This window comes from Phalangium opilio, unplaced genomic scaffold (assembly GCF_054372755.1).
Source record: "Phalangium opilio isolate 3A_F unplaced genomic scaffold, DU_Popi_V2 ptg000021l_1, whole genome shotgun sequence".
Taxonomy (NCBI): domain Eukaryota; kingdom Metazoa; phylum Arthropoda; class Arachnida; order Opiliones; family Phalangiidae; genus Phalangium; species Phalangium opilio.
The window spans coordinates 3949966-3965895 of NW_028324153.1; the positions used below are offsets into that span (position 1 = coordinate 3949966).

General features: G+C 28.3%; 3 pseudogenes; all 3 read right to left on the reverse strand.

Moving 5' to 3' along the window:
* Nucleotides 1-14394: 14394 nt before the first annotated feature.
* LOC149697067 (5S ribosomal RNA) lies at nucleotides 14395-14497 on the reverse strand (annotated as a pseudogene).
* A 376-nt stretch (nucleotides 14498-14873) lies between these two features.
* On the reverse strand, nucleotides 14874-14992 carry LOC149697068 (5S ribosomal RNA; annotated as a pseudogene).
* Nucleotides 14993-15353: 361 nt separating this feature from the next.
* LOC149697069 (5S ribosomal RNA) lies at nucleotides 15354-15473 on the reverse strand (annotated as a pseudogene).
* Between the last annotated feature and the right edge of the window lie 457 nt (nucleotides 15474-15930).

Consider the following 15930-nt stretch of genomic DNA (forward strand, 5'->3'; position numbering starts at 1 on the left):
GTTTCAGTGTTTATATTTGAAAACAGTGAACAAATACTCAAAATGTTTTTCTTAGGCCGAGTTACGTCGATTTTGAAAATGTTATTAAAAATCGAGGTACATTTTTATTTATTGTTCAATCGAGATGAAATCACTTTCAATGAGTGTTTTATAGGGAATTAAGCTGAATTCGGTCAAAAATTTCTCCAGAAAAAAATGCATTCAAAAAAGTACCGAAAAAATCGCATGTTTTTCTTCTTCAAGATACAAAATCCGTGACAACGATTTCTTATTGAAAAATTGAATTTTAACAGTTTTTTGAATGAATATCGTTACATTTGCTTGAATTAAAGCAAAAAGTATAAAAATAATGGTTTCAGTGGTTATATTTGAAAATAGTGAAGAAATACTCAAAATATGCTTCTTTGGCCGTGAAACGTCGATTTTGAAAATGTTATTAAAAATCGAGGTAAATTTTTATTTATTGTTCAATCGAGATGAAATCACTTTTAATGAGTGTTTTATAGGGAATTAAGCTGAATTCGGTAAAAAATTTCTCCAGAAAAAAATGCATTCAAAAAAGTACCGAAAAAATCGCATGTTTTCTTCTTCAAGATACAAAATCCGTGACAACGATTTCTTATTTAAAATTGAATTTTAACAGTTTATTGAATGAATATCGTTACATTTGCTTGAATTAACGCAAAAATTACAAAAATAATGGTTTCAGTGGTTATATTTGAAAATAGAGAACAAATACTCAAAATTTTTTTCTTTGGCCGAGTTACGTCGATTTTGAAAATGTTATTAAAAATCGAGGTACATTTTTTTTCATTGTTCAATCGAGATGAAGTCACTTTTAATGAGCGTTTTATAGGGAATTAAGCTGAATTCGGTCAAAAATTTCTCCAGAAAAAAATGCATTCAAAAGTGTACCGAAAAAATCGCATGTTTTTCTTCTTCAAGATACAAAATCCGTGACAACGATTTCTTATTGAAAAATTAAATTTTAACAGTTTTTTGAATGAATATCGTTACATTTGCTTGAATTAAACCAAAAGGATAAAAATAATGGTTTCAGTGGTTATATTTGAAAATAGTGAAGAAATACTCAAAATATGCTTCTTTGGCCGTGAAACGTCGATTTTGAAAATGTTATTAAAAATCGAGGTACATTTTTATTTATTGTTCAATCAAGATGAAATCACTTTTAATGAGTGTTTTATAGGGAATTAAGCTGAATTCGGTCAAAAATTTCTCCAGAAAAAAATGCATTCAAAAAAGTACCGAAAAAATCGCATGTTTTTCTTCTTCAAGATACAAAATCCGTGACAACGATTTGTTATTGAAAATTGAATTTTTACAGTTTTTTGAATGAATATAATTACATTTGCTTGAATTAAAGCAAAAAGTATAAAAGTAATGGTTTCAGTGGTTATATTTGAAAATAGTGAAGAAATACTCAAAATATGCTTCTTTGGCCGTGAAACGTCGATTTTGAAAATGTTATTAAAAATCGAGGTACATTTGTATTTATTGTTCAATCGAGATGAAATCACTTTTAATGAGTGTTTTATAGGGAATTAAGCTGAATTCGGTCAAAAATTTCTCCAGAAAAAAATGCATTCAAAAAAGTACCGAAAAAATCGCATGTTTTTCTTCTTCAAGACACAAAATCCGTGAATACGATTTCTTATTGAAAATTGAATTTTAACAGTTTTTTGAATGAATATCGTTACATTTGCTTGAATTAACGCAAAAATTACAAAAATAATGGTTTCAGTGGTTATATTTGATAACAGTGAACAAATACTCAAAATGTTTTTCTTAGGCCGAGTTACGCCGATTTTGAAAATGTTATTAAAAATCGAGGTACATTTTTATTTATTGTTCAATCGAGATGAAATCACTTTTAATGAGTGTTTTTATAGGGAATTAAACTGAATTCGGTCAAACATTTCTCCAGAAAAAAATGCATTCAAAAGTGTACCGAAAAAATCGCATGTTTTTTTTCTTCAAGATACAAAATCCGTGACAACGATTTCTTATTTAAAATTGAATTTTAACAGTTTGTTGAATGAATATCGTTACATTTGCTTGAATTAACGCAAAAATTACAAAAATAATGGTTTCAGTGTTTATATTTGAAAACAGCGAACAAATACTCAAAATGTTTTTCTTAGGCCGAGTTACGTCGATTTTGAAAATGTTATTAAAAATCGAGGTACATTTTTATTTATTGTTCAATCGAGATGAAATCACTTTCAATGAGTGTTTTATAGGGAATTAAGCTGAATTCGGTCAAAAATTTCTCCAGAAAAAAATGCATTCAAAAAAGTACCGAAAAAATCGCATGTTTTTCTTCTTCAAGATACAAAATCCGTGACAACGATTTCTTATTTAAAATTGAATTTTAACAGTTTATTGAATGAATATCGTTACATTTGCTTGAATTAACGCAAAAATTACAAAAATAATGGTTTCACTGGTTATATTTGAAAATAGAGAACAAATACTCAAAATGTTTTTCTTAGGCCGAGTTACGTCGATTTTGAAAATGTTATTAAAAATCGAGGTACATTTTTATTTATTGTTCAATCGAGATGAAATCACTTTTAATGAGTGTTTTATAGGGAATTAAGCTGAATTCGGTCAAAAATTTCTCCAGAAAAAAATGCATTCAAAAAAGTACCGAAAAAATCGCATGTTTTTCATCTTCAAGATACAAAATCCGTGACAACGATTTCTTATTGAAAAATTTAATTTTAACAGTTTTTTGATTGAATATCGTTACATTTGCTTGAATTAAAGCAAAAAGTATAAAAATAATGGTTTCAGTGAATATATTTGTAAATAGTGAAGAAATACTCAAAATATGCTTCGTTGGCGGTGAAACGTCGATTTTTAAAATGTTATTAAAAATCGAGGTAAATTTTTAATTATTGTTCAATCGAGATGAAATCACTTTCAATGAGTGTTTTATAGGGAATTAAGCTGAATTCGGTCAAAAATTTCTCCAGAAAAAAATGCATTCAAAAAAGTACCGAAAAAATCGCATGTTTTTCTTCTTCAAGATACAAAATCCGTGACAACGATTTCTTATTTAAAATTGAATTTTAACAGTTTATTGAATGAATATCGTTACATTTGCTTGAATTAACGCAAAAATTACAAAAATAGTGGTTTCAGTGGTTATATTTGAAAATAGAGAACAAATACTCAAAATGTTTTTCTTAGGCCGAGTTACGTCGATTTTGAAAATGTTATTAAAAATCGAGGTACATTTTTATTTATTGTTTAATCGAGATGAAATCACTTTTAATGAGTGTTTTATAGGGAATTAAGCTGAATTCGGTGAAAAATTTCTCCAGAAAAAAATGCATTCAAAAAAGTACCGAAAAAATCGCATGTTTTTCTTCTTCAAGATACAAAATCCATGACAACGATTTCTTATTGAAAAATTTAATTTTAACAGTTTTTTGATTGAATATCGTTACATTTGCTTGAATTAAAGCAAAAAGTATAAAAATAATGGTTTCAGTGAATATATTTGTAAATAGTGAAGAAATACTCAAAATATGCTTCGTTGGCGGTGAAACGTCGATTTTTAAAATGTTATTAAAAATCGAGGTACATTTTTATTTATTGTTCAATCGAGATGAAATCACTTTTAATGAGTGTTTCATAGGGAATTAAGCTGAATTCGGTCAAAAATTTCTCCTGAAAAAAATGCATTCAAAAAAGTACCGAAAAAATCGCATGTTTTTCTTCTTCAAGATACAAAATCCGTGACAACGATTTGTTATTGTAAAATTGAATTTTTACAGTTTTTTGAATGAATATCGTTACATTTGCTTGAATTAAAGCAAAAAGTATAAAAATAATGGTTTCAGTGGTTATATTTGAAAATAGTGTATATGCTTCTTTGGCCGTGAAAAGTCGATTTTGAAAATGTTATTAAAAATCGAGGTACATTTGTATTTATTGTTCAATCGAGATGAAATCACTTTTAATGAGTGTTTTATAGGGAATTAAGCTGAATTCGGTCAAAAATTTCTCCTGAAAAAAATGCATTCAAAAAAGTACCGAAAAAATCGCATGTTTTTCTTCTTCAAGACACAAAATCCGTGAATACGATTTCTTATTGAAAATTGAATTTAAACAGTTTTTTGAATGAATATCGTTACATTGCTTGAATTAAAGCAAAAAGTATAAAAATAATGGTTTCAGTGGTTATATTTGAAAATAGTGAAGAAATACTCAAAATATGCTTCTTTGGCCGTGAAACGTCGATTTTGAAAATGTTATTAAAAATCGAGGTACATTTCTATTTATTGTTCAATCGAGATGAAATCACTTTTAATGAGTGTTTTATAGGGAATTAAGCTGAATTCGGTCAAAAATTTCTCCAGAAAAAAATGCATTCAAAAAAGTACCGAAAAAATCGCATGTTTTTCTTCTTCAAGATACAAAATCCGTGACAACGATTTCTTATTGAAAACTTGAATTTTTACAGTTTTTTGAATGAATATCGTTACATTTGCTTGAATTAAAGCAAAAAGTATAAAAATAATGGTTTCAGTGGTTATATTTGAAAATAGTGAAGAAATACTCAAAATATGCTTCTTTGGCCGTGAAACGTTGATTTTGAAAATGTTATTAAAAACCGAGGTACATTTTTAATTATTGTTCAATCGAGATGAAATCACTTTTAATGAGTGTTTTATAGGGAATTAAGCTGAATTCGGTCAAAAATTTCTCCAGAAAAAAATGCATTCAAAAAAGTACCGAAAAAATCGCATGTTTTTCTTCTTCAAGATACAAAATCCGTGACAACGATTTCTTATTGAAAAATTTAATTTTAACAGTTTTTTGATTGAATATCGTTACATTTGCTTGAATTAAAGCAAAAAGTATAAAAATAATGGTTTCAGTGAATATATTTGTAAATAGTGAAGAAATACTCAAAATATGCTTCGTTGGCGGTGAAACGTTGATTTTTAAAATGTTATTAAAAATCGAGGTAAATTTTTAATTATTGTTCAATCGAGATGAAATCACTTTCAATGAGTGTTTTATAGGGAATTAAGCTGAATTCGGTCAAAAATTTCTCCAGAAAAAAATGCATTCAAAAAAGTACCGAAAAAATCGCATGTTTTTCTTCTTCAAGATACAAAATCCGTGACAACGATTTCTTATTTAAAATTGAATTTTAACAGTTTATTGAATGAATATCGTTACATTTGCTTGAATTAACGCAAAAATTACAAAAATAGTGGTTTCAGTGGTTATATTTGAAAATAGAGAACAAATACTCAAAATGTTTTTCTTAGGCCGAGTTACGTCGATTTTGAAAATGTTATTAAAAATCGAGGTACATTTTTATTTATTGTTTAATCGAGATGAAATCACTTTTAATGAGTGTTTTATAGGGAATTAAGCTGAATTCGGTGAAAAATTTCTCCAGAAAAAAATGCATTCAAAAAAGTACCGAAAAAATCGCATGTTTTTCTTCTTCAAGATACAAAATCCATGACAACGATTTCTTATTGAAAAATTTAATTTTAACAGTTTTTTGATTGAATATCGTTACATTTGCTTGAATTAAAGCAAAAAGTATAAAAATAATGGTTTCAGTGAATATATTTGTAAATAGTGAAGAAATACTCAAAATATGCTTCGTTGGCGGTGAAACGTCGATTTTTAAAATGTTATTAAAAATCGAGGTACATTTTTATTTATTGTTCAATCGAGATGAAATCACTTTTAATGAGTGTTTCATAGGGAATTAAGCTGAATTCGGTCAAAAATTTCTCCTGAAAAAAATGCATTCAAAAAAGTACCGAAAAAATCGCATGTTTTTCTTCTTCAAGATACAAAATCCGTGACAACGATTTGTTATTGTAAAATTGAATTTTTACAGTTTTTTGAATGAATATCGTTACATTTGCTTGAATTAAAGCAAAAAGTATAAAAATAATGGTTTCAGTGGTTATATTTGAAAATAGTGTATATGCTTCTTTGGCCGTGAAAAGTCGATTTTGAAAATGTTATTAAAAATCGAGGTACATTTGTATTTATTGTTCAATCGAGATGAAATCACTTTTAATGAGTGTTTTATAGGGAATTAAGCTGAATTCGGTCAAAAATTTCTCCTGAAAAAAATGCATTCAAAAAAGTACCGAAAAAATCGCATGTTTTTCTTCTTCAAGACACAAAATCCGTGAATACGATTTCTTATTGAAAATTGAATTTAAACAGTTTTTTGAATGAATATCGTTACATTGCTTGAATTAAAGCAAAAAGTATAAAAATAATGGTTTCAGTGGTTATATTTGAAAATAGTGAAGAAATACTCAAAATATGCTTCTTTGGCCGTGAAACGTCGATTTTGAAAATGTTATTAAAAATCGAGGTACATTTCTATTTATTGTTCAATCGAGATGAAATCACTTTTAATGAGTGTTTTATAGGGAATTAAGCTGAATTCGGTCAAAAATTTCTCCAGAAAAAAATGCATTCAAAAAAGTACCGAAAAAATCGCATGTTTTTCTTCTTCAAGATACAAAATCCGTGACAACGATTTCTTATTGAAAACTTGAATTTTTACAGTTTTTTGAATGAATATCGTTACATTTGCTTGAATTAAAGCAAAAAGTATAAAAATAATGGTTTCAGTGGTTATATTTGAAAATAGTGAAGAAATACTCAAAATATGCTTCTTTGGCCGTGAAACGTCGATTTTGAAAATGTTATTAAAAATCGAGGTACATTTGTATTTATTGTTCAATCGAGATGAAATCACTTTTAATGAGTGTTTTATAGGGAATTAAGCTGAATTCGGTCAAAAATTTCTCCAGAAAAAAATGCATTCAAAAAAGTACCGAAAAAATCGCATGTTTTTCTTCTTCAAGATACAAAATCCGTGACAACGATTTCTTATTGAAAACTTGAATTTTTACAGTTTTTTGAATGAATATCGTTACATTTGCTTGAATTAAAGCAAAAAGTATAAAAATAATGGTTTCAGTGGTTATATTTGAAAATAGTGAAGAAATACTCAAAATATGCTTCTTTGGCCGTGAAACGTTGATTTTGAAAATGTTATTAAAAACCGAGGTACATTTTTATTTATTGTTCAATCGAGATGAAATCACTTTTAATGAGTGTTTTATAGGGAATTAAGCTGATTTCGGTCAAAAATTTGTCCAGAAAAAAATGCATTCAAAAGTGTACCGAAAAAATCGCATGTTTTTCTTCTTCAGATACAAAATCCTTGACAACGATTTCTTATTTAAAATTGAATTTTAACAGTTTGTTGAATGAATATCGTTACATTTGCTTGAATTAACGCAAAAATTACAAAAATAATGGTTTCAGTGGTTATATTTGATAACAGTGAACAAATACTCAAAATGTTTTTCTTAGGCCGAGTTACGTCGATTTTGAAAATGTTATTAAAATCGAGGTAAATTTTTAATTATTGTTCAATCGAGATGAAATCACTTTCAATGAGTGTTTTAAAGGGAATTAAGCTGAATTCGGTCAAACATTTCTCCAGAAAAAAATGCATTCAAAAGTGTACCGAAAAAATCGCATGTTTTTCTTCTTCAAGATACAAAATCCGTGACAACGATTTCTTATTGAAAAATTGAATTTTAACAGTTTTTTGAATGAATATCGTTACATTTGCTTGAATTAAAGCAAAAAGTATAAAAATAATGGTTTCAGTGGTTATATTTGAAAATAGTGAAGAAATACTCAAAATATGCTTCTTTGGCCGTGAAACGTCGATTTTGAAAATGTTATTAAAAATCGAGGTACATTTTTATTTATTGTTCAATCGAGATGAAGTCACTTTTAATGAGTGTTTTATAAGGAATTAAGCTGAATTCGGTCAAAAATTTCTCCACAAAAAAATGCATTCAAAAAAGTACCGAAAAAATCGCATGTTTTTCTTCTTCAAGATACAAAATCCGTGACAACGATTTCTTATTTAAAATTGAATTTTAACAGTTTGTTGAATGAATATCGTTACATTTGCTTGAATTAACGCAAAAATTACAAAAATAATGGTTTCAGTGGTTATATTTGATAACAGTGAACAAATACTCAAAATGTTTTTCTTAGGCCGAGTTACGTCGATTTTGAAAATGTTATTAAAATCGAGGTAAATTTTTAATTATTGTTCAATCGAGATGAAATCACTTTCAATGAGTGTTTTAAAGGGAATTAAGCTGAATTCGGTCAAACATTTCTCCAGAAAAAAATGCATTCAAAAGTGTACCGAAAAAATCGCATGTTTTTCTTCTTCAAGATACAAAATCCGTGACAACGATTTCTTATTGAAAAATTGAATTTTAACAGTTTTTTGAATGAATATCGTTACATTTGCTTGAATTAAAGCAAAAAGTATAAAAATAATGGTTTCAGTGGTTATAGTTGAAAATAGTGAAGAAATACTCAAAATATGCTTCTTTGGCCGTGAAACGTCGATTTTGAAAATGTTATTAAAAATCGAGGTACATTTTTATTTATTGTTCAATCGAGATGAAGTCACTTTTAATGAGTGTTTTATAAGGAATTAAGCTGAATTCGGTCAAAAATTTCTCCAGAAAAAAATGCATTCAAAAAAGTACCGAAAAAATCGCATGTTTTTCTTCTTCAAGATACAAAATCCGTGACAACGATTTCTTATTGAAAAATTTAATTTTAACAGTTTTTTGATTGAATATCGTTACATTTGCTTGAATTAAAGCAAAAAGTGTAAAAATAATGGTTTCAGTGAATATATTTGTAAATAGTGAAGAAATACTCAAAATATGCTTCGTTGGCGGTGAAACGTCGATTTTTAAAATGTTATTAAAAATCGAGGTAAATTTTTAATTATTGTTCAATCGAGATGAAATCACTTTCAATGAGTGTTTTATAGGGAATTAAGCTGAATTCGGTCAAAAATTTGTCCAGGAAAAAATTTCTTAAAAAGTGTACCGAAAAAATCGCATGTTTTTTTCTTCTAGATACAAAATCCGTGACAACGATTTCTTATTGGAAATTGAATTTTAACAGTTTTTTGAATGAATATCGTTATATTTGCTTGAATTAAAGCAAAAAGTACAAAAATAGTGGTTTGAGTGGTTATATTTTAACATAGTGAAAAAATTTTCAAAATGTGCTTCTCTGGCCGAGAAACGTCGATTTTGAAAATGTTATTAAAAATCGAGGTTCAATTTTATTTATTGATCAATCGAGATGAAATCACTTTTAATGAGTATTTTATAGGTAATTAAGCTGAATTCGGTCAAAAATTTGTCCATAAAAAAATTCCTTAAAAAGTGTACCGAAAAAATCGCATGTTTTTTTTCTTCTAGATACAAAATCCGTGACAACTATTTCTTATTGGAAATTGAATTTTAACAGTTTTTTGGATATATATCGTTATATTTGCTTGAATTAAAGCAAAAAGAACAAAAATAATGGTTTCAATGGTTATATTTTAAAATAGTGAAAAAATTCTCAAAATGTTTTTCTCTGACCGAGAAACGTCGATTTTGAAAATGTTATTAAAAATCGAGGTTCATTTTTATTTATTGATCAATCGAAATGAAATCACTTTTAATGAGTATTTTATAGGTAATAAAGCTGAATTCGGTCAAAAATTTGTCCAGAAAAAAATGCATTCAAAAGTGTACCGAAAAAATCGCTTGTTTTTTTCTTCAAGATACAAAATCCGTGAAAACGATTTCTTATTGGAAATTGAATTTTAACAGTTTGTTGGATGAATATCGTTATATTTGCTTGAATTAGAGCTAAAAGTACAAAAAAATGGTTTCAGTGGTTATATTTGAAAATAGTGAAAAAATTCTCAAAATGTGCTTCTCTGGCCGAGAAACGTCGATTTTGAAAATGTTATTAAAAATCGAGGTTCATTTTTATTTATTGATCAATCGAAATGAAGTCACTTTTAATGAGTATTTTATAGGTAATAAAGCTGAATTCGGTCAAAAATTTGTCCAGGAAAAAATTTCTTAAAAAGTGTACCGAAAAAATCGCATGTTTTTTTCTTCTAGATACAAAATCCGTGACAACGATTTCTTATTGGAAATTGAATTTTAACAGTTTTTTGAATGAATATCGTTATATTTGCTTGAATTAAAGCAAAAAGTACAAAAATAATGGTTTCATTGGTTATATTTTAAAATAGTGAAAAAATTCTCAAAATGTTTTTCTCTGGCCGAGAAACGTCGATTTTGAAAATGTTATTAAAAATCGAGGTTCATTTTTATTCATTGATCAATCGAAATGAAATCACTTTTAATGAGTATTTTATAGGTAATTAATTTGAATTCGGTCACACATTTGTCCAGGAAAAAATTTCTTAAAAAGTGTACCGAAAAAATCGCATGTTTTTTTTTCTTCAAGATACAAAATCCGTGACAACGATTTCTTATTGAAAATTGAATTTGAACAGTTTTTTGAATGAATATCGTTACATTTGCTTGAATTAAAGCAAAAAGTACAAAAATAGTGGTTTCAGTGGTTATATTTTAAAATAGTGAAAAAATTCTCAAAATATTTTTCTCTGGCCGAGAAACGTCGATTTTGAAAATGTTATTAAAAATCGAGGTTCATTTTTATTTATTGATCAATCGAAATGAAATCACTTTTAATGAGTATTTTATAGGTAATTAATTTGAATTCGGTCAAACATTTGTCCAGGAAAAAATTTCTTAAAAAGTGTACCGAAAAAATCGCATGTTTTTTTTCTTCAAGATACATAATCCGTGACAACGATTTCTTATTGAAAATTGAATTTGAACAGTTTTTTGAATGAATATCGTTATATTTGCTTGAATTAAAGCAAAAAGTACAAAAATAATGGTTTCAGTGGTTATATTTTAAAATAATGAAAAAATTCTCAAAATGTGCTTCTCTGGCCGAGAAACGTCGATTTTGAAAATGTTATTAAAACTCGAGGTACATTTTTATTTATTGATCAATCGATATGAAATCACTTTTAATGAGTATTTTATAGGTAAATAAGCTGAATTCGGTCAAAAATTTGTCCAGAAAAAAATTCATTAAAAACTGTACCGAAAAAATCGCATGTTTTTTTTCTTCAAGATACAAAATCCGTGACAACGATTTCTTATTGGAAATTGAATTTTAACAGTTTTTTGTATGAATATCGTTATATTTGCTTGAATTAAAGCAAAAAGTACAAAAATAGTGGTTTCAATGGTTCTATTTTAAAATAGTGAAAAAGTTCTCAAAATGTGCTTCTCTGGCCGAGAAACGTCGATTTTGAAAATGTTATTAAAAATCGAGGTTCAATTTTATTTATTGATCAATCGAGATAAAATCACTTTTAATGAGTATTTTATAGGTAATAAAGCTGAATTCGGTCAAAAATTTGTCCAGAAAAAAATGCATTCAAAAGTGTACCGAAAAAATCGCTTGTTTTTTTCTTCAAGATACAAAATCCGTGAAAACGATTTCTTATTGGAAATTGAATTTTAACAGTTTGTTGGATGAATATCGTTATATTTGCTTGAATTAGAGCTAAAAGTACAAAAAAATGGTTTCAGTGGTTATATTTGAAAATAGTGAAAACATTCTCAAAATGTGCTTCTCTGGCCGAGAGACGTCGATTTTGAAAATGTTATTAAAAATCGAGGTTCATTTTTATTTATTGATCAATCGAAATGAAGTCACTTTTAATGAGTATTTTATAGGTAATAAAGCTGAATTCGGTCAAAAATTTGTCCAGGAAAAAATTCCTTAAAAAGTGTACCGAAAAAATCGCATGTTTTTTTCTTCTAGATACAAAATCCGTGACAACGATTTCTTATTGGAAATTGAATTTTAACAGTTTTTTGAATGAATATCGTTATATTTGCTTGAATTAAAGCAAAAAGTACAAAAATAATGGTTTCATTGGTTATATTTTAAAATAGTGAAAAAATTCTCAAAATGTTTTTCTCTGGCCGAGAAACGTCGATTTTGAAAATGTTATTAAAAATCGAGGTTCATTTTTATTTATTGATCAATCGAAATTAAATCACTTTTAATGAGTATTTTATAGGTAATTAATTTGAATTCGGTCACACATTTGTCCAGGAAAAAATTTCTTAAAAAGTGTACCAAAAAAATCGCATGTTTTTTTTTCTTCAAGATACAAAATCCGTGACAACGATTTCTTATTGAAAATTGAATTTGAACAGTTTTTTGAATGAATATCGTTATATTTGCTTGAATTAAAGCAAAAAGTACAAAAATAGTGGTTTCAGTGGTTATATTTTAAAATAGTGAAAAAATTCTCAAAATGTGCTTCTCTGGCCGAGAAACGTCGATTTTGAAAATGTTATTAAAAATCGAGGTTCAATTTTATTTATTGATCAATCGAGATGAAATCACTTTTAATGAGTATTTTATAGGTAATAAAGCTGAATTCGGTCAAAAATTTGTCCAGAAAAAAATGCTTTCAAAAGTGTACCGAAAAATCGCTTGTTTTTTTCTTCAAGATACAAAATCCGTGACAACGATTTCTTATTGGAAATTGAATTTTAACAGTTTTTTGGATGAATATCGTTATATTTGCTTGAATTAAAGCAAAAAGTACAAAAAAATGGTTTCAGTGGTTATATTTGAAAATAGTGAAAACATTCTCAAAATGTGCTTCTCTGGCCGAGAGACGTCGATTTTGAAAATGTTATTAAAAATCGAGGTTCATTTTTATTTATTGATCAATCGAGATGAAATCACTTTTAATGAGTATTTTATAGGTAATTAAGCTGAATTCGGTCAAAAATTTGTCCAGAAAAAAATTCCTTAAAAAGTGTACCGAAAAAATCGCATGTTTTTTTCTTCAAGATACAAAATCCGTGACAACTATTTCTTATTGGAAATTCAATTTTAACAGTTTTTTGGATGAATATCGTTATATTTGCTTGAATTAAAGCAAAAAGTACAAAAATAATGGTTTCAGTGGTTATATTTTAAAATAATGAAATAATTCTCAAAATGTGCTTCTCTGGCCGAGAAACGTCGATTTTGAAAATGTTATTAAAAATCGAGGTTCATTTTTATTTATTGATCAATCGAAATGAAATCACTTTTAATGAGTATTTTATAGGTAATAAAGCTGAATTCGGTCAAAAATTTGTCCAGGAAAAAATTTCTTAAAAAGTGTACCGAAAAAATCGCATGTTTTTTTCTTCTAGATACAAAATCCGTGACAACGATTTCTTATTGGAAATTGAATTTTAACAGTTTTTTGAATGAATATCGTTATATTTGCTTGAATTAAAGCAAAAAGTACAAAAATAGTGGTTTCAGTGGTTATATTTTAAAATAGTGAAAAAATTTTCAAAATGTGCTTCTCTGGCCGAGATACGTCGATTTTGAAAATGTTATTAAAAATCGAGGTTCAATTTTATTTATTGATCAATCGAGATGAAATCACTTTTAATGAGTATTTTATAGGTAATTAAGCTGAATTCGGTCAAAAATTTGTCCAGAAAAAAATTCCTTAAAAAGTGTACCGAAAAAATCGCATGTTTTTTTTCTTCTAGATACAAAATCCGTGACAACTATTTCTTATTGGAAATTGAATTTTAACAGTTTTTTGGATATATATCGTTATATTTGCTTGAATTAAAGCAAAAAGTACAAAAATAGTGGTTTCAGTGGTTATATTTTAAAATAGTGAAAAAATTCTCAAAATGTGCTTCTCTGGCCGAGAAACGTCGATTTTGAAAATGTTATTAAAAATCGAGGTTCAATTTTATTTATTGATCAATCGAGATGAAATCACTTTTAATGAGTATTTTATAGGTAATTAAGCTGAATTCGGTCAAAAATTTGTCCAGAAAAAAATTCCTTAAAAAGTGTACCGAAAAAATCGCATGTTTTTTTTCTTCTAGATACAAAATCCGTGACAACTATTTCTTATTGGAAATTGAATTTTAACAGTTTTTTGGATATATATCGTTATATTTGCTTGAATTAAAGCAAAAAGAACAAAAATAATGGTTTCAATGGTTATATTTTAAAATAGTGAAAAAATTCTCAAAATGTTTTTCTCTGGCCGAGAAACGTCGATTTTGAAAATGTTATTAAAAATCGAGGTTCATTTTTATTTATTGATCAATCGAAATGAAATCACTTTTAATGAGTATTTTATAGGTAATTAATTTGAATTCGGTCAAACATTTGTCCAGAAAAAAATGCATTCAAAAGTGTACCGAAAAAATCGCATGTTTTTTTTCTTCAAGATACAAAATCCGTGACAACGATTTCTTATTGAAAACTTTAATTTAATTAACTTTCATCTTTATAAAACAATAACAAAAAGAAGATATGTTTGCCTTTTTCATATTTGGTGGAATTTGAAAGAGGAAACAAAAGTGAAAAAGGCAACGGCACGCAGTATTCCCAAGTACTGTATGCGCTCGACGCTGCTTAACTTCGGTTATCGGACGAGAACCGGTGTATTCAGCGTGATATGGCCGTTGCCGAGAGTGCTAGGTAATAATTCAAATTTAAATTAAGTGAGACAAATTAACCATCATCTTTTTAAAACAATAACAAACAGAAAATAAGTTTGCTCTTTTCATATCGGGTTGAATTTAAAAGAGGAAACAAAAGTGAAAAAGCCAACGGCTTGCAGTATTCCCAAGTACTGACTGCGCTCGACGCTGCTAACGTCGGTGATCGGACGAGAACCGGTGTTCTCAGCGTGATATGGCCGTTGCCGAGAGTGCTAGATAATAATTCGAATTTAAATTAAGTGAGACAAATTAACCTTCATCTTTTTAAAACAATAACAAAAAGAAAATATGTTTGCTTTTTTCATATCTATTGGAATTTAAAAGAGGAAAAAAAAGTGAAAAAGCTAACGGCACGCAGTGTTCCTAAGTGGTCGCCCTCCCAAATACTGACTGCGCTCGACGCTGCTTAATTTCGGTTATCGTACGAGAACCGGTGTATTCAGCGTTTTATGGCCGTTGCCGATAGTGCTAGTTAATAATTTGAATTAAATTAACTTTCATCTTTATAAAACAATAACAAAAAGAAGATATGTGTGCTTTTTTCAAATCGGGTGGAATATAAAAGAGGAAACAAAAGTGAAAAACCAACGGCACGCAGTATTCCCAAGTACTGACTGCGCTCGACGCTGCTAACGTCGGCGATCGGACGAGAACCGTTGTTCTCAGCGTGATATGGCCGTTGCCGAGAGTGCTAGATAATAATTCGAATTTAAATTATGTGAGACAAATTAACCTTCATCTTTTTAAAACAATGACAAAAAGAAAATATGTTTGCTTTTTTCATATCTATTGGAATTTAAAAGAGGAGAAAAAAAGTGAAAAAGCTAACGGCACGCAGTTGTTCCTAAGTGGTCGCCCTCCCAAGTACTGACTGCGCTCGACGCTGCTTAACTTCGGTGATCGGACGAGAACCGGTGTATTCAGCGTGATATGGCCGTTGCCGAGAGTGCTAGTTAATAGTTTGAACTTAATTAACCTTCATCTTTATAAAAAATAACAATAAGAAGATATGTTTGTTTTTTCATATCTGGTGGAATTTAAGAGGAAACAAAAGTGAAAAAGCCATCGGCAAGCAGTGTTCCCAAGTACTGACTGCGTTCGACGCTGCTTAACTTCGGTTATCGGACGAGAACCGGTGTATTCAGCGTGATATGGCCGTTGCCGAGAGTGCTAGTTAATAATTTGAATTTAATTAACTTTCATCTTTATAAAACAATAACAAAAAGAAGATATGTTTGCTTCTTTCATATCGGGTGGAATTTAAAAGAGGAAACAAAAGTGAAAAACCAACGGAACGCAGTATTCCCAAGTACTGTATGCGCTCGACGCTGCTTAACTTCGGTGATCGGACGAAAACCGGTGTTTTCAGCGTGATATGGCCGTTGCCGAGAGTGCTTGT